This window comes from Ciconia boyciana, chromosome 2, assembly GCF_034638445.1.
Source record: "Ciconia boyciana chromosome 2, ASM3463844v1, whole genome shotgun sequence".
NCBI lineage: Eukaryota > Metazoa > Chordata > Aves > Ciconiiformes > Ciconiidae > Ciconia > Ciconia boyciana.
Window position 1 is genome coordinate 32,153,112 of NC_132935.1, and position 16,563 is coordinate 32,169,674.

A 16,563-nucleotide genomic window follows, 5' to 3' on the forward strand; every position below is an offset into this window, starting at 1 on the left:
GTGTGTGTTTTATACTGGTCAGTGTTCAGAGTAAGAGGTGGGGCTCAAGTTCTCCCACACTTGTTTCAAGATGTATATAGTGAACTCTTGCCGAATACCTCGTATCATAAGTTTCAGTATCTGTAGCAGTTGGACTTCTGTAGCTATGGTGAGGACTGAAAATATGTTTCCTGGGGTTTTAAAGGTGGTTTGGGCTCAGAACCCTCAGTTCATGGGTAGGTGGAACACCAGGAAATTGGCTTTTATGTTTTTGGCTGACTAGAAGACTCCTGCTTACTTTCTTGCCTTTCCTACCTGCCCACCATTCCAGATCTTCATTTGAACTTGCTCTAGCCAATTATATTAAATTAGACTTTATTGGAATGACAGCATCAGGCAGCAGTGAAGTCTCCCACATGCACTTTTTTCCAGTAGCTAAGAGGTTGCTGTTGACATCTAAGTGTATTGCGGAGTTACTTTAAAAACTACTTCCGTACTGGGTCATGGGGAAGGTTTTCAGCGCAGTATTTTACCCTGATGCATCTATAACTCTAGCAGCAGCCATCAGCAGCACCACTTCTGCAGCTTTTTCAATAAAGAAATAAATCTTACAGTCATTTTTCCTGGGCTCTGCACATCAGTTGCATGCATTAAAATGCACAAAGAGAATACAGCATAAGGGGGGTGGTTGTGTACCTACCAGTTACCATGGAAATAATTAAGGGCACACTTACACTAGTGGACCCAGGAGCACTTGGATGTGGGTATACAGTGTGTGTGACCCATCAGGGTGAGACTGGGGCAGGTGTCCCCCCTTCTTGTCTCTCTCCCTCCCTAGCAGCATGGTTTCTGCAGGAACAGCACCTGGGTGTGGGGTTCAAAGGGAGCCCCCCACACCCCTGCTTTGCTTGCCAGCCTCCAGAAACCTGGGGAGGGGTGTAGTGACAAGAACGCCTGAGTATTTCTGGCTGGTTTCGGACCTTTGTTTGCTTAGGTGGGTGTTTTTTCTCCTTCAGTCACAAGCACCAAAAAGATCTGGCCAACCATCTTGCTTGCCTCTCATGCAGTTTGCCAGCGTTGTCCCTGTTTTGTCCAGCAGAAGCTGAGGGTCATTTATTGCTCCCCCATGGTTGTACCTGGAGAGCACTAGCTGTGCTGGAGGCAGTGCAAGGATGGGAGGCATCAACACCCTGCAGAGCTGTAGCTGACTCCTCACAGCCTCTGGCAGGTGCTGGGTGGGAGAGATTATGGGGCAGGCCTGTCTGGTTTTCCACTGGGAGTATGTACTCTCTATCGCAGACCCTTCAGCCATTGACGTGTCTAAGAAAGACGATTTGAACAAAATCCACAGCTCATGTAAATTGGTATAGTATGCTTAAGAGGCACAAAGCGTTATCATTTCGTAGTTTGAAAGAACTATACTGTAATGTCAGTCCATTTTATTACTCTACTGTTTTGTGCTACTGGTGCCAGCAGAGCTGAGAAATGAGGTAACGCAGAAGATATGTTCTAGCTTAGTTGTCCCCAAAGTGTATATTTTACTGTGGTTGCACAGTAAATACCTGCACTCCTTCATGGACTTGGCTCTGGGGGGGAATATGCTTTAGTGGTCCTTCTGCATAGTTCTGCCAAAAGATGGTCTCTTCTGACATTCTTTTGACTAGAGGTGTTGCTTTCTTCTCCTATGTTGTTTGTCTTTTCCTAAGCCTTATTCTTGCCTCTTTTCCTGACTTTTACAACTCTCCTCGGTGTATTTCCCTCCACAGCCACTCTTCCTGTCTTAGCAATCTGTCCATTTTCTCTTTTTGCCCAAATGGACTTACATTACTTTCCTGTCTTTCGCTTGACTCCCCATTGTTGCCATCCTCCCATGCAACTCTCAGGTCTGTTACTGCAGCCCCAGCTCTGTGTCCTCCTGTCTCTGCCAAGCCAGTGCCAGTCTCCCTTTGTACCAGCTGCATGTTGGATGGGTCTCAGCCTACCCTGTTCTCATCCAAATAGTTCCTGATCTCACTCTCCTTTTTCACACATTTTTTTCTCCTTAGCTTTTGCTTAGAGCTACTGACTGCCTCCCCTCCTTCCTCGCTACTCTCTCGCCCTCCTTCACCCTGCTTTTCTTTCTGACTCCCCAGCCAAATTTCCTTGCCTATGCTCATCCACCATCTTCCCCACGTATCTCTCAGTCCAAATTTTCCCCTCTTTTCTGTGCTTTTCTCCTGTTTCCTTACTCTTGTTCCTGTTTTCACAGGATTACGCCTTTCCCATTTCAGAAGGCAGTAAAAGCATCTCTCAGACATAAAGCTTTTTCCTAGGTCATGTCAAGTCCCTGCTTCAAAGAGTAGAGATACTAGAGCTTCTCAAAGAAAAAGGATCCCAACACCTTTTAACTTGGGCAGTGAAAAGTACTTTTTTTTGGCTTTATTTTCAGCAACATGTGCATCGTTTTAATGGAGATACCCAAAATGACATTTAGCAAGAGGCTGCATTTTTTAACAATTGAAACTGGCTCTGGAAAGGGGGAAGTGCCAGACAGCTGTAATAAGCAGCGCTGCTGCCAGCCTCACCTCTGGTACTTATCATCAGGAAATGCCATTACAGTCTTCCAAGTCTTTTTTTCTCCACATGTTGGCAAATATGTAGTCTTGGGAAGATTGAATATGATTCTGCAAATTTTACAAGGCTCCCAGCACAGTCCATTGTCCAAGGAGAAGGAGATGCGTGAGCACTGAACTACTGCCTGTCTTGGTGCCTTGTAAGAGTCAGTTGGGGAGTGAGAGCCCCACTTTGGAGTTGGACATTGTTTGGGAGTCCCTTGACAGTAGGACTGCACGTGTGTGTGTATATAAATATACATATATGTATTTATTTTATATATATATATATATATCTCCTAATCATCCTTGCTCCTAGACTAGTTCTCTATGTAAATAAAAAAAAAAAAGAAGACACCTCACAAATTACAGGAGCCTGTACTACCGTAGCCTTCCTATTTTATAGAAGGGTCAGACTGGGATGTTGATACCCAGAAGAGGGTTGCTTATACTGCAGAAAATTCACAACTGTTGAAATAGATTTTTGGATTTTTAATGGATAAACTCAGAGAGCAGTTCCGCCAACCTTATATTGTACAAGGCCTGTCTGTCATGTTGTACTTTTTCCCAGATAGTAAAAGGAAGACATGATCCCCAGTGAGTTAATAAGAATAATTCTTTCATGCTGGGAAAAAAAGTGAAAGGAAAAATGAGCTGCATAAGATTTGCCTGTGACATTTAAAGTCTAAATCTGAGTTTGTCTGAGTAATTTATCTTTGGGTATTTGCAGGAGGGAGAGCAGGAGAATATGAATGAGTGCATCTCAGTTATGTCTGAGCTTTCTGATAGATGAAGAGAATTTTTGGTGACTCCATCTGGCTGAAAGGTCTATCTGTGTGATCTCTTCTCCAGCAGATGGAAGATAACACTAGGAGGAGTCCTTTGATTATCAAAGCATGGGAATTACTCCAGTGCAGTATTACCCTGAGACACCACTGTCTTTCAGAGTGACAGATGATGTTTCTGGGATGTTAGAGAGAGCTGATTTCCCCCTGCTGCACTGAACATGTGTATAGCAGATTTTCTTTGGCAATATTAAACCTACCTACCTTCTGTATCTGTTGCTGGTGAGGAGTGAAATGAAAATAGAGAGTATCCATGTAGAGAACATAGCAAGTACAAAGGGACCAAAGGAAAAGGATGTGCTTATCAACTTCATTAATATTTCTTTTACAATCTGCTTGGATTCTTGGAGTTTCTATGAACTACTTTTTGAAACATGTAAAAGATTATTAGGCTGACATTAATTGAAGTCTTTCCTGAATGTAGAGGTTCTTTCTCAAAGAACATAGCAATTTTTATTTCCCACTACTGTTGGCTTTGTGCTTGCACACGCATTTGCAGTATCCCATTGAGCAACCTCACACTTCTCTCAAGACTTCTCTTTGCAACATGCTGTGTTGCATGTGAACCTACCAGCAGTCCTGCATCCAGACCTTCCCTTCATTTCTAGGAATAAGATTCAGCTTATTCTTGTGAATACAACTAGTTAACTAATGGAGCCAACATCAGCCTTCTGTGAATTGCCTACCTCTTTGGCATGTTACGTGCGTGTAACCATCAGAAAGCAGCTATGCATGTCAGTCCTTGCTCAGAGTGAGAATGAGAAAGGACTGTGCAGCCATGGGAGTTGTGGTTCAGCAGGGTTTCCTCTGGTGCCTGGGGAAATGTGGGCTGGGGAAGACAGTCTCTGTCTACCCTTTTCTGCACTGGAGCATGTTCTGGTCCATAGGAGGAGGGTCCACCTGCCACATGGCACTTTTGGGGGATTGCTGTGTTTCCAACAGGTGAGACTGGAGCACTATGTTTATTCTTCAGCCTGTGCTTGTTACTCATCTGCTTTTCCCCACAGTTGCACATCACATAGAGTCACTTGAAATACAGGTGTTTTTGCCAGCTGTTCGCTGGTGAAAGAGCTGGAAGGCACGTCCTATGAGAAGCGGCAGAGGACTCTGGGTTTGTCTGGTTTGGAGAAAAGGGGTCTGAGGGGCGACCTCCTTGCTCTCTACAGCTTCCTGCGGAGGGGAAGTGGAGAGGGAGGTGCTGATCTCTTCTCCCTGGGATCCAGTGATAGGACACGTGGGAAAGGTTCAAAGCTGCACCAGGGGAAGTTTAGAGTGGACATTCAGAAGCATTTCTTTACCAACAGGGTGGTCAAACACTGGAACAGGCTTCCTAGAGAGGTGGTCGATGCCCCAAGCCTGTCACTGTTTAAGAGGCATTTGGACAATGCCCTTAATAACATGCCTTAACTTTTGGTCAGCTCTGAATTGGCCAGGCAGTTGGACTAGATGATCGTTGTAGGTCCCTTCCAACTGAACTATTCTATTCTATTCTAATATTTTACAGTCTGGACACTGGCTGTGCAGTGGAATTCACCTGTGCTAATGATACGCAGCAGACCATGAGGTTAACAAAAGCCGTGCTTGTGAGACCACATTTGCCTCAGTCACCACTCCCCTTGCTCTGGAGGACGTTAGGAGAAAGTAGTTTGAGGTAGCCCTTTCCTACATACAGCCTGCCTTTCCCGACTTATCAATGCTTATCATTGCAGATCAAGGTAGAGAGTTAGTGTCTGAGTCACATCTCCATCCAAATTCATAAAGACGGGCAGAGGTCATCTTTGTTGATAGGAAATACTCATGTAGGGTGTCTCCCTGTCCATCCATATGGGTCGTTATGTATGAACTTGCTGCTTTTACCACATAACTACTGTAGCCTCTTCTGTGACATTACCTTATGTTTGTACAAGCAGTCAGTGCTTTGTTCCTCAGACACCTGGGGCACATCAGGAACAGTCAGGTTTTGGGGGTTTTCTGAAGTGAGATGAAGAAATACTTTCTGTGGAGCTTCCATGCATAATTCACAGGTACATCTTGCTATCTGCCCACTCGCTGTCTGTTTCATTTCACCTCTTGCTCAATCCTGGGTTTCAACATGAAATTCTTAATCATAGCTCATGTAATATCTTCAGGAAATGCCATTATAGTAATCTCACTGTTGGTCTTTTGCTGTCTTTTGGTGCTCGCCAGCGCTAAACAGTACAGAGGGGACACTGTAAACATCTGAGGTTCCAAATGTCAAACCTCAAGATCCTGGTACAAAGAACTTAGGACAGCAGCTGGGTTACTCTACAAGCTTGGATTAAAATGAACATGTTTACTGCTTCTTAAATACTTTATTTTATTTTAATATTTTAAACCTTTTCCTGCCTTAAGTAACTTTTGTAAACTTACTTTTCTATTAATAGCCTAACATGGCTGTTTGTAATTGGCATGTGATTAACATTTAATGGAGTTTCGGTCTTGAATGTGATTCCTTTGGCACTTTTTCTAATTTTTTCTCTTTGCTATTCATGTTGGCCACCTGAGACACTTTCTGATATTTTTGGCATAGCATTCATTTTGATTTCATAGTTGATAGCATTATTATTTTATCAAATAACCTGATAAATTGTTGCAGCAAGCCTGCAGCAGCAGCCGAAGCACCGATGCTTTCTAATGGTGCACTTTACCTCTGCTCTATTATCACTGCCCATTTCATTATTTGCAAGTTGATTACAGCTGCGTTTCTCAGGGGCTATGAAATATTCAGCAGCCCGGACTAGCCTGGGGAGAATTGTAGTCTTTGCAGTTGAACACCTGCCCTCAAGGGCAAAGAGGAACCAAAAACTTCTTGTGTTTAAAACTGATGGGGTTATGTCTTCTCTGCTTTAGCTTTCCCACAACGCTGACCTAGAGGTGCATGCTAATTAAAAATTGCTGCATTACTTATGCTTGTCATTGGATGGGGGGAAGAATAAGAATAAATATACAACTACTGCATTTCTGTCATACTTGCCTGGCTACAGCAAAGAAGGAAAGAAATGTTGGTATAATTGGTTGCCTGTGTGTCAGTGTGAGGCAGTTGGCATTCTGGGTGGAGTTGGGAAAAAAGCTTTCTGTTAAGGGCAAAAATTAACACTACCGGTTGTGTTCTCACACTTTGTCTCTCTGGAGGACTAGCCAGCAATGATTGACTGAAATGTGCAATATTTTACGAAGTAGGAAACAGATAAGATTTTTATAAACAGGATACTTCATCATTAAAGTAAAGAAACAATTGCTTTGACCTTGACGCTGAATGAGTAAGGCCAGCATTGTGATAATTGAGAATGTAGCTAAGCAACAGTTCTCCAGGAGCTTGCACTGCTTTATTTTTAGTAGACTACACCAGTAAGGGGGCGGGGGCTGAACAAGCAAAGCAACTGGTTAATGCTTACAAAAAAATTAATTATTTCTGTCTTTGTGCAAAAAGTTTGAGTTGTAATATGCACTCATACGAATTTTAATTTGGGTTTACGTCAAAAGAAAGTAATTGAATCAGTATATCCTTCTGTGGTCTGAACAAGCAGATAGCTTGACAGTATCCCTGATTTCTTAAGCTGCTTTAGAGGCTTGAGTCTCTTCTGAAAATTAATGGTGTAAAAGAAATGGCATATTCCCTCAGAAATAGTCTATGTTATATCTATTTCTGCTTACTTTGGCGGTAATTAGATTTCCTAATCTTACTGGTTAGCACTGTACAGCCTAATTTATTTGAAAATTTGCACAGTAGTTTTAACTAAATTAATTTGGAAGGTCCTTTAAATAACTCCTTTCAGCCACTCGCTGTAGATATGCTCTAACTTTGGTTTAAACTAGTCTTACAATACTATAGCAAGCCAGTTCCTGACAAAGTCAATAGTGTAAGAAAGACACTTTAAATCTGAAATAAACATCCAGGGAAAGGAAGGTACTTTCTTCTAGATAAGTCAATTTACAAACCGAGTTAGTTTAATTTTTCACTTAGGCAATGGAAAGAAAATCAGTCTGAGAAGTTCAACGTTTTTATTATGTAGGCATTGCAGGACTGATTGCAACCACATGGCCACTCTGTTATCCCGTACCTAAAAGTATGTGTTGCAAGGCTGGTGCTAATGGAAAGTTTGCAACCTCTTTACCTCTCTCTGTTCCTAGTAAATCTCTCATCACTGACTTGGATGCTCTTTCTTTAGATACCAAAGCAATTCAATTACTAAGTAACAATGAGTTTCTGCTCATAAAACCCAAGCAGTTGCAGAAATCTCTCTGAAGATACTGTCACTGCATGGGTATAAACTACCCTAACTTACTCCTATAGGAGCCTTTAATTCTGATTTGGTCTACGAAATCCATATTATTGGCAACATTACATAGGTGAGAGAATAAAATGTCCTAATTCTCAGCCTAACTTCTTTATCAGATCTTTGAAAGTCAGAAGATAGTAAACAGACAAAAATACTAAAAAGGAGTTTAAGAACTGTATTAGTTATTCTCAGGTATTTTGAATACAGGGAGGAAACCTTTTTCTGAAGTATTTTTCTCTGGCTACAATTTTAAATTTGAAGAAACAGGAGATAATGTATATTGTCTGTTATATTCTCATAGTGTGGCATAATTGAATTCAGAATTGTGAATTCTTCTTTCTTTTTGTTGCCTAGGAGGAAACATTTGTCGATACTGTATATCACTTGAACATCAAGCTCTACAGAGACTCTAAGGTAATTATTTATGCAACTGCTTTTTGTTTCCTGTGGTGGTCAGCTTGGCTTTAGGTTCAGTTTTGTGAAGACCCCTGTAGTTCATGAAGGTGCCAGTGCTAAGCAATTAAACTGGGTAGCAGCAACGTTACAAGGAGCTTTTACAGAAGCTGTTGCTTACAGCTTCATGATTCACGATGTGCTGTGTGAGATGCCAGTGTATGTGTGTGTGTATATAAAATAAAGACGTGATACATTTTGAAAATGCAGTTGTTGTTTTCATGTCTTAAAAAGCAGCAGTACTGGTCCCAGCTGAAAGGTAAAATCAGCTGGATATGGGTTTGTATATGGTCATTCAGAAAGCCTTTCCTTACCCCTCAGCATCCCAGTCTTCTAGCTGGTTGTCCTCCTGGAGCTGTGCGAGAGGCACCACGTGCTCTGCAGCGCTGGCACAGGCTTTCCTGCCCCAGGTGATGGGAGTTTTTGTCGGTGGATCTGTTTTGGTCAAGCAGAGCGATGACTGCCTCATTGGAAATTGCTGTCTCTGCTCACTTTGCCAAGTTCTTAAGAGCTGGTTCTGCTGTTGCGATTGCTGTAGATGCTGCAGATCTATAATAAGCATTTGCTTGTTTCAAAGCCTGTCTTGAAAGCATAGCAAATGAGGTCTCCATTGCTATGGACAGAAAGTAAATAACAAAATAGACAGCTGGGGGTTCATATTTCATGTTCAAGTTACAAAGCTATCCTACTGCGGAGGGTACAGAGAGGAATACTGTGGTTAGGAAGTCAGTCTGGGCTTGCAGTCTGCAAGGCATATCTGGTACCTTTGCATGGAGACCAATGAGATCCAGTCTTCAGTATGTAGACTGGTGCTGCTTGCATTCATTAACTGGAGGTCTGATGAGATTTGAGCAACATCAAATTTATATTGGGTTGACACTTAAATAATTAACATCTCCCAACACTTGTCAGATGGTGAATTTTGAAACACTGCAGTTATTTTTTATTGCAAGTATCCCGGCCCTTGCTGGGTGGCTGTTTCTGATAAGTGATGATATGGTACTAGATCAGATTTGGTTGTATGTAATGCACTCAATTTCTCAACTCAAGTTGAGAAATACTGGGAGAATTTCAAGTCCCTTCCGTAGCGCAATGATAGACTTGAAACTTTCCGTGGAATCAGTGCTTTGCTAATGCATACCAAGCAGGTGGTCTTTACTTACGACATGTTGATAAGACGGTAAGCGGAGAACTCTGAAGGTAAGCGCATTGCACTAACTGACCTGGTGCATGTTCCTAGCTTTTCCTAAAGGAAAGTTGGTTTGCTCAGACAAGCTTACTGGTTTAACTTTGCTTTTGCAGAAGCTGAGAGCACACCTCTGGTAACATACTCGGGTACCACAACTTGTCTGACCAGGTATCTCCTAAGCTACAGTGACTGGTTGTATGAGTTTGTGTGAATATACTCCGAGTCCTTCTCTCAGTCTCTTTTTGTTATCTGAACATAGTTACAGAGATGCTTCAATCACAAATCCTGAGCCCATGAGAAGTGCATAACTGACGTATGATTGATGGAAACATTGCTTCTTGGTAGTGTTTATCTTTAAAATGAACATAGAAATCAGCGAGCTTGACCAGACAACTTAAAGATAGAATTAATGTAAAAATCAATTTAATATCACACATGCTTCTGGCATCTTACCTTGTGGAAGCCAGAGGATTGTGATAGTTATCTTTAAATCTGTCAGAGATGAAGCATTTTAGTTCTGAACTCTCATTCTCTGTAAAAGATACTCAGATCTGGAAATGAAACACCTCTGAAAGGTGAGGGTTTTTTCTCTCTCTCTTCCCTGTTGAATAGCTCATCATTTTGGAAATTCTGTTTGCAATAAAAATGTGTTGATGACTCTGCTGCGTGACTAAAGGACCTGGATAACCTGAACTCTTGCACAGGAAATCAGAAATTGTGAACAGGTTATCATGCCATGTAATCCTCCATCAGCGTTAGACAGCTACACGGTGCCATCTGAGCACAGCTGTAGGTCCAGCACATTTTCCTTCCAGTTCAAAAAAGTTGGGAATCTTAGAGCTGAAAAAAAAAAGATTGTTTTATTGGGGTTTTAGGGTCTTTTAAAAATCTGGATTTACTTCTCTGATCCCATTTATGGTACAACCCAGAAACAGTTGTTTGGCCTTGAGTGAGGCTGGAAGGTGAAGAAAGGATCCTTTCAACCAGCTTTGTTGGTGGAGAAATAGTATCAAAATTTAGCCTGGCAGTGTGGGATTCTTGACTGTGTAAAAAACCAAACACACACCACACCCCCCCCCCCATGGATCACCTTATAGCTATGCTTTAGAGAGTGGCTGAAGGAAGTACCTTCAGATGGAGGTAGGGAAGGCAAGTGTGGGCAGTGATGAAGGAGGTGGGTGGACAGAGGACCTCTTTCAGCCAGTCAGGCTGCCAAGGGTCTCTCGGTGTGGAACCACACCTCGGGTGCTGCACGCACACAAAGGTCTGGGTATTTCAGTGAGGGGTTCCTCCCCCGAGGTTGGTACGGCTCTGCCATGTCAAGGTCGAGAGGTTACAGTCAGTGTCAGTTTTAGGAAGCATAATTATTCATTTAAATAGCATAAAAAGCATAAGAAAGCGTGACTCACATAGTTGCTGGTGAAGTGTCCAAAGTGAAGTGGTCCTGTCACCAAGGGTTGGCAGAAATAGGTGTTGTGCAGTCATTTTGTTACAAGAGGAGGAATGGCGGTTTCCTGTGCTGGGTGTTGCGGGGCGAGGGACGAGTGAGGGGTGAAGAGCAGAGCAGGGGTCTCTTGGGTATGTCTCTGTGGCAGCGAGCAGGGGTCTTTTGGGTATGTCTCTGCAGCAGGACAGCTGAGGTGTTTGCAGGCCCTCCCCTGCAAACCTACGTCTTGTGCAGGACATGCAGGCCTGGTTTGACACGTGCGGTGGTCGTGTCCGGGCTTCGCAGTGGTCTGCCATGTTCCCTGTGTGTCTGCTCTGGGTTGTCTGGCCTGGCGTTGGCATGGCGGAGGCACAAGGCGTGTGGCTGAAGGAAAGGGGGTGAGCCCGGTGCCGGTAGGAGAGGGCTTGCTGGCATCTGAGCCCTCATCAAGACTGGGGGAGAGCTGTCAGGAGCCCGGCTGTGCCGGCTGCCGGAAAGGCAGTGAGAAGGGATGAGGAGGCCCTTCTCTCAGAGCTGCTTCAGTGCACGGGGCATGTGGTTTGGTGCTTAAAATTTACAGCTTGCCTGCGTTGCAAGTAATTCAGGAATAGCTGTTCCGCTTTCAGTTTCCATCCTGCCTGCTTCCCTTATAACCTTCACATGCAAACAGTCTGCTGCCATGCCCAGGGGTTGGGGTTTGTATGTATTCAGCATGAATAAGAGACCATACAAGCTTCACCCTGAGCCTTCTCCTTTTTGCTTGTGTGGGATTTTAGCAGTTTGGGGTTTTTTTTTACTTGTTTGTGGGTTTTTTTGTCAGGTGGGGTTTTTTGTTTCTTTTTTTCTGGAAAGCCCCCTCTCTTTGTCTTTAGCCCTTCACTTTCTTTGAGTTGGTAAAAGCATTTTCTATCTGTGTTGATGTTAATGGGCTCCACCATGTTGGCTAGTGTGAGCCTCAAGACATCTCTTATCTCCGCTGCTGTCAGTGGTAGCTTCTGCACGTCTGCAGGTTTCCTTCCCCGAGATGTCAGGTTTTCCCTCTGGTTTCTTTAGATTGCCCCTCCAGATGGCTGGCCCTCCTGCAGGAGTAAGCACCCCCCGGGCAAGGGCACTCAGCTGCGGCTCTTCAATCTGAAAGGGTCATAAATACATGAAGTTTGTGCTTTTCATTACACTGACCGTAACAGGAGGAGCCGCCTTGTCAGCATGCTCCCAAGGGGAGGATCTGCACTAAAAGGTCTGTATAACAGCAGGGAGGGGTGAAAAAAACCCTTTGAGACCAATGTCCCTGGGCTGGATGTTGGTGACTTGGAGTCAGTGATCTCATAGGTCAACCGTGGGTCTGACTACAGCTTGCCGTCTTGCCTTTACCTCTTCATTTTCTTCCTTCTTTGCTGTTTGCATGTCCGTGCTGCCAAGCCTGGATGCCTGTGGCTGTTGTGAGGGCTGCTGGCAGTGAGCACCGGCAGCTTGCCCCCTGTCCCAAAATAACCCAGCCACCTCTTCACGGGTTTCCAGCGTGAGGCTGATGTTTGTGAGGAACATGGTGGGAAGGTGGCATTTTTGAGGAGGTGAGGATCCGTGAGACTTTGGCCCCACTGGCCCTTGGTGAGCCGGGAAGGGAGGTGACACGCGCCATTGGCAGGGGCTGAGCGCTGCCGCCTGGCACGGCCCAAGCTTTCCTGGTGCTGGAGGACACGGAGGTGGAAGGACGGAGGTTCAGGAGTCAAGCTTGTGCAGGTCCACCTTCAATAAGGTGCGGGAAAACAAGCGAGCAGCGATTGCTACCGATGCTGCTCACTATATGGTGCGTTTAACAAAACCCACCCTTCTCAGATGTAATGTAAAGGAATTAATTCCTGTTGCGAGGTGATTCTTTAAGGTCGTTTTATATAGACCCATCCTGTAGAAGTGGAGTGATTCAAATATTGCTGTGGCAGGTTTGCATCTGCAGGGCTACAGTGGTGGTGTCAGACCAACAAACTGTGCTGACTGCAAAAATAGGCTAAGGTTGCAGGAATGACTAAGGCGATTACGGAGCTGCATGAATGATTAATTTACCCTGCTTTTGTTTCACTTTTGATCCTAGACCCTCTGGAAAAAAAATAATAAGGCAATTTTGGAAGAAGGTGTTTTTAAAATAAAAAATAAGTCAGTTGTAATAACAGCTTTACTATGCAGATGTGCACCAAAACTACTCCAAGAGGAACAGAGTAAAAAATTAGTTGCTACTGTATCTCTGTAACATGAATATTTGAAATTTGTAGATAAGTATTCACCAAACACTTTGCAATCAGAATATCTATTCACGTTTTAGGAGGACAATATTATTATTCTTCAAATAGGATATGCAGTGACATAGTGGTAGTGCTTTCTTAATAACCCTCCTTTAAGCTCAGTTTAGAAAGCATTTGTTTTGTTATTAAAATTACTCTACATATTTGAGACAGACTTCAACTGAACAACTGCCGAACACGTGCTAGACACATATTGATTTTTTTGTCTTAGCCCAGCGTTTCCCCTGGGCACCATATTATTTATTCATAAAGCAGGAATGATGTCTGACAGGCGGTTAGAGGAGTGTAGAGCTGTAGTCCAGAAACAATGTGAAAAGCTTTGCAAGGACCCCAAGAAATCAATGTGCTGATGCTAAAGAGCAGCCTTTTAATTCTAAGCACATGTTCTTGCAATCGTTCAGTGTGGAAAAAGGAAATTTAAATAACAAATAGTTACTATTAAAACTGCAGGCCTAAATTTTCATTCATCTTTATTCCAATTATCTGAGCCAAGGTGGAAGTAGACAGAGAAGGCAACTAGCCAAGCCCAGACACCTCTCAGCCATAAAGCAGGCTCGCTGCTGTAGCCCTAATTTGCACATTTGTATGTAGATTTCTGTTGGAAGTAAGATATTTTTATCAATAAAGATTTAAAACCCGAATGTTGTTCAGAGAGCCAGATATTCCTAAAATGTGCATGATTCATAACCACTTACTCTAATTGAATGTTAGACTGATGTCTGTACAGCAGATTAAAATAATAAATAGCTGGTATTTTTAGAATGTGAGTTTAAATATTTTGATAAGCTAGTCATTGTGATAGACCTGTTTGAAAAAAATTAGGCAAAAGGAGATTTGTTCTGGTTTTGTTCATTCAAAATTAGATCACAGCATACTATCAAGCAGTATTTGCTGGTGGAAGGTATATTTTATTTCCAAATATGTTTTCTCTACTGAAAAAAAAAATCAAACTCATGGGTATTCCTAGGAAATTTTTTATCTTACCTTATACTTCTCTCAGCAAGATAAGTAACTTTAATTATTGAAGTATTATATTTGAAATGAGATAGACATCTGAATATCTTGTCAAATCAGGCCACTATGGAATTTGTTTCTTGTTATTTAAAACACAGATAATGTAGTAAAAAAAACCCCACGTCATCATGTACCTAAATATTTCATCTTAATGTATAAACACAAGGGAGCTGAACTAAATTTGTTCTGGCATTTCTTGACTTTCTAGTACTCGACTTTGAACCTGAATGTTCTTTGATATATAGGGTTGGGAATGTCAAAATTTGCTTTGCATATGTTGAGTGGGGAGCGGAAATGTAAGAAAAGAATTCATTTCTGCTCTATAGACATGAAAGTTACTGTCTTTCTCTTGGTTAATAAGAAGGTCATGTTATTTACAGTGAAACCACAGCACACATTAACCTCGTGAAGCTAAGAAGTTAACAAGAATTCCTTAAATTTGTCTGGAGAACACTTTATAGCTCTTTTCCCCGGGGAAGGCTTTGACCTCTTCAATCACAAAACATCACAATAAATGCAATTTTAAATCACTCAACTGGGACAGCATAATCTGTGTCCATCCAATATAAGTAAGAGTGCCTGAAGCATGCACACATATTTTTTTTTTCCCAGGAGGTGGTCTGTAAAAAGAAGGGGAAAATATGGGACCTCATTGGTATCTTCTAGGAAATCAAATGTATGAACTTTCACATGTAGTGTTCTGACATATGAAGATGGCGTTGGGGAAGCACTACAGTGTTTTCAGATGACTGTCTTTCATGGATTTGAAAATCTAATTTCATTTGACTCGATCTGAAGAATGTATACCAAAAGTGACATTTTTCTGGGCTGTTGTATGTGTTGCAATGGGCACATTTTTTATGGTTGCTGTCTGATGAGAACATGAAGTCATGAAAATACTTCATTTCTCAAAAATGGATGCATTTTGATTTGCTCTTGCCGATACTTTTGAATGCTGCCGTTAACTCGCAAGAGTTACCATGTATTTACAAGTAGGTTTTAAATAACAAATTTACTGCATAGCGTTAAGGATGTCTGAATGTTAAGTAGCGACTTTAAATGTCACTTTTCCAAACTGTTAAACTAGAGCTGTAATAATAATTCTTTTAATCTATTTAGATAGCTGGTAGCCAGTCAGTTAATAAGGTTTGTTCATCCAAAGCTCAACTGCACCTCTCTGCCTCTCTGAACTCTATTTTCTTAATTTAGTTCTGTCATTACTGTGTCAGGAACATAACTCTCTGCTTTTGACAGCAGAAGAATACTCGGCCCCAGATAAAGCACTAAAACATGAATACATCCATTTTCTGCTTCACCAGCCTGGAGTGCTCTTCAGGACACTCAGGCAGAGGATGTCTGCACCAGAGCTGGTCACCCGAGGTCTCCCTCTAGTCAGGGGAGGGAAGTAGCTACTTTTAGGACATGGTCCATTTAACTTATTTTGGAGGCTTATTTTGTTGTACTGTAAGTTGCATCTTGTAAGAGCCTTACAGGATGCTGTAGGCTGAAGGGAGTGTAGGTACCCAGTTGTGGGGTAGAATTCAGCTTCAGGCTGACACATGCATGTTGAGTTACTTCTGAGCAGCTGGGTCCTCATGTGAGCTCAGCATCCCCATTCGAATCAGTGGAGATGTCATCCCTGTAGCCAGTGGAGACTGGAAAGCAGTGCCGCTTTCCCCGAGCCAGGCACTGCTCTGTGGGATTGCTTGCTACGGACGACCGACCGGGCTGGATGGGACACTGTTCTTGTTATCAGGATGCTGGGATTCAGTGTGCTCTTCCAACCTACAGTTATTTAGGACAGTGATACATTAGCAAGCTAGCGTGTTACCTACTGGCTTTCCTTTGGGTGTTGATTCTCATTAGCTTTTAAAGGACATAGTGAAGAGCACTAAGCAAAACAATGAAAAGGTAAGCCATATTTTTAACAGGCATTTTGTTGTTAAGGTTTATCTCAATATAGTACAGCAAAAAGAGTTTCCTCAATTTTGTGATATTGTTGTGTTCCTAAAATTGCTTTCTTCTGATGCTTTGCTGGAACTTTTGATGAAAAGTGGTTGATTTGGAAACCACCATTAAAAAGGTCGTGTATGGGGAGATGATGTCTGTTGCCTTTTTCTGTTTTCACCTTTTTTTTTCCCTAAACAATAATTTAACTAATATCAGCATGTCTTTGGTGAAACACCTTGCCTCACCAAACAAACAGATATTTTCAGAGGCTTAGTAAGAGGCTGGCAGATACTAGTCCATCTCACGGGTCAGTTGGGTAAAAGGCAGCTGTGCTGTTGAGACTGTCATCTGCTGACAGGCAAATGTGTTTTAAGACCAAGGTTTGTTACTGAGCTCAAATGGACCCCAGATGCCTCTGCTCTCTTAACTTTGTAAAATGGCTGAACTAAGGAGACGACAGAAAAAATATTATCTGAAATATTTTCTAACAGAATTAAATAGCAAGTACATATGTAAAT

General features: G+C 42.4%; 1 protein-coding gene across 3 annotated transcripts in view; it reads left to right on the forward strand.

Moving 5' to 3' along the window:
* The window catches only part of PAG1 (phosphoprotein membrane anchor with glycosphingolipid microdomains 1), a 109,339-nt gene that overhangs the window by 18,918 nt on the left and 73,858 nt on the right, over positions 1–16,563 (forward strand). For all 3 annotated transcript variants that reach the window (XM_072852293.1, XM_072852292.1, XM_072852291.1), the window contains exon 2: positions 8,071–8,130. The gene's annotated coding sequence lies outside the window, so the exon portion shown is untranslated. The remainder of the gene's footprint in view (positions 1–8,070; positions 8,131–16,563) is intronic.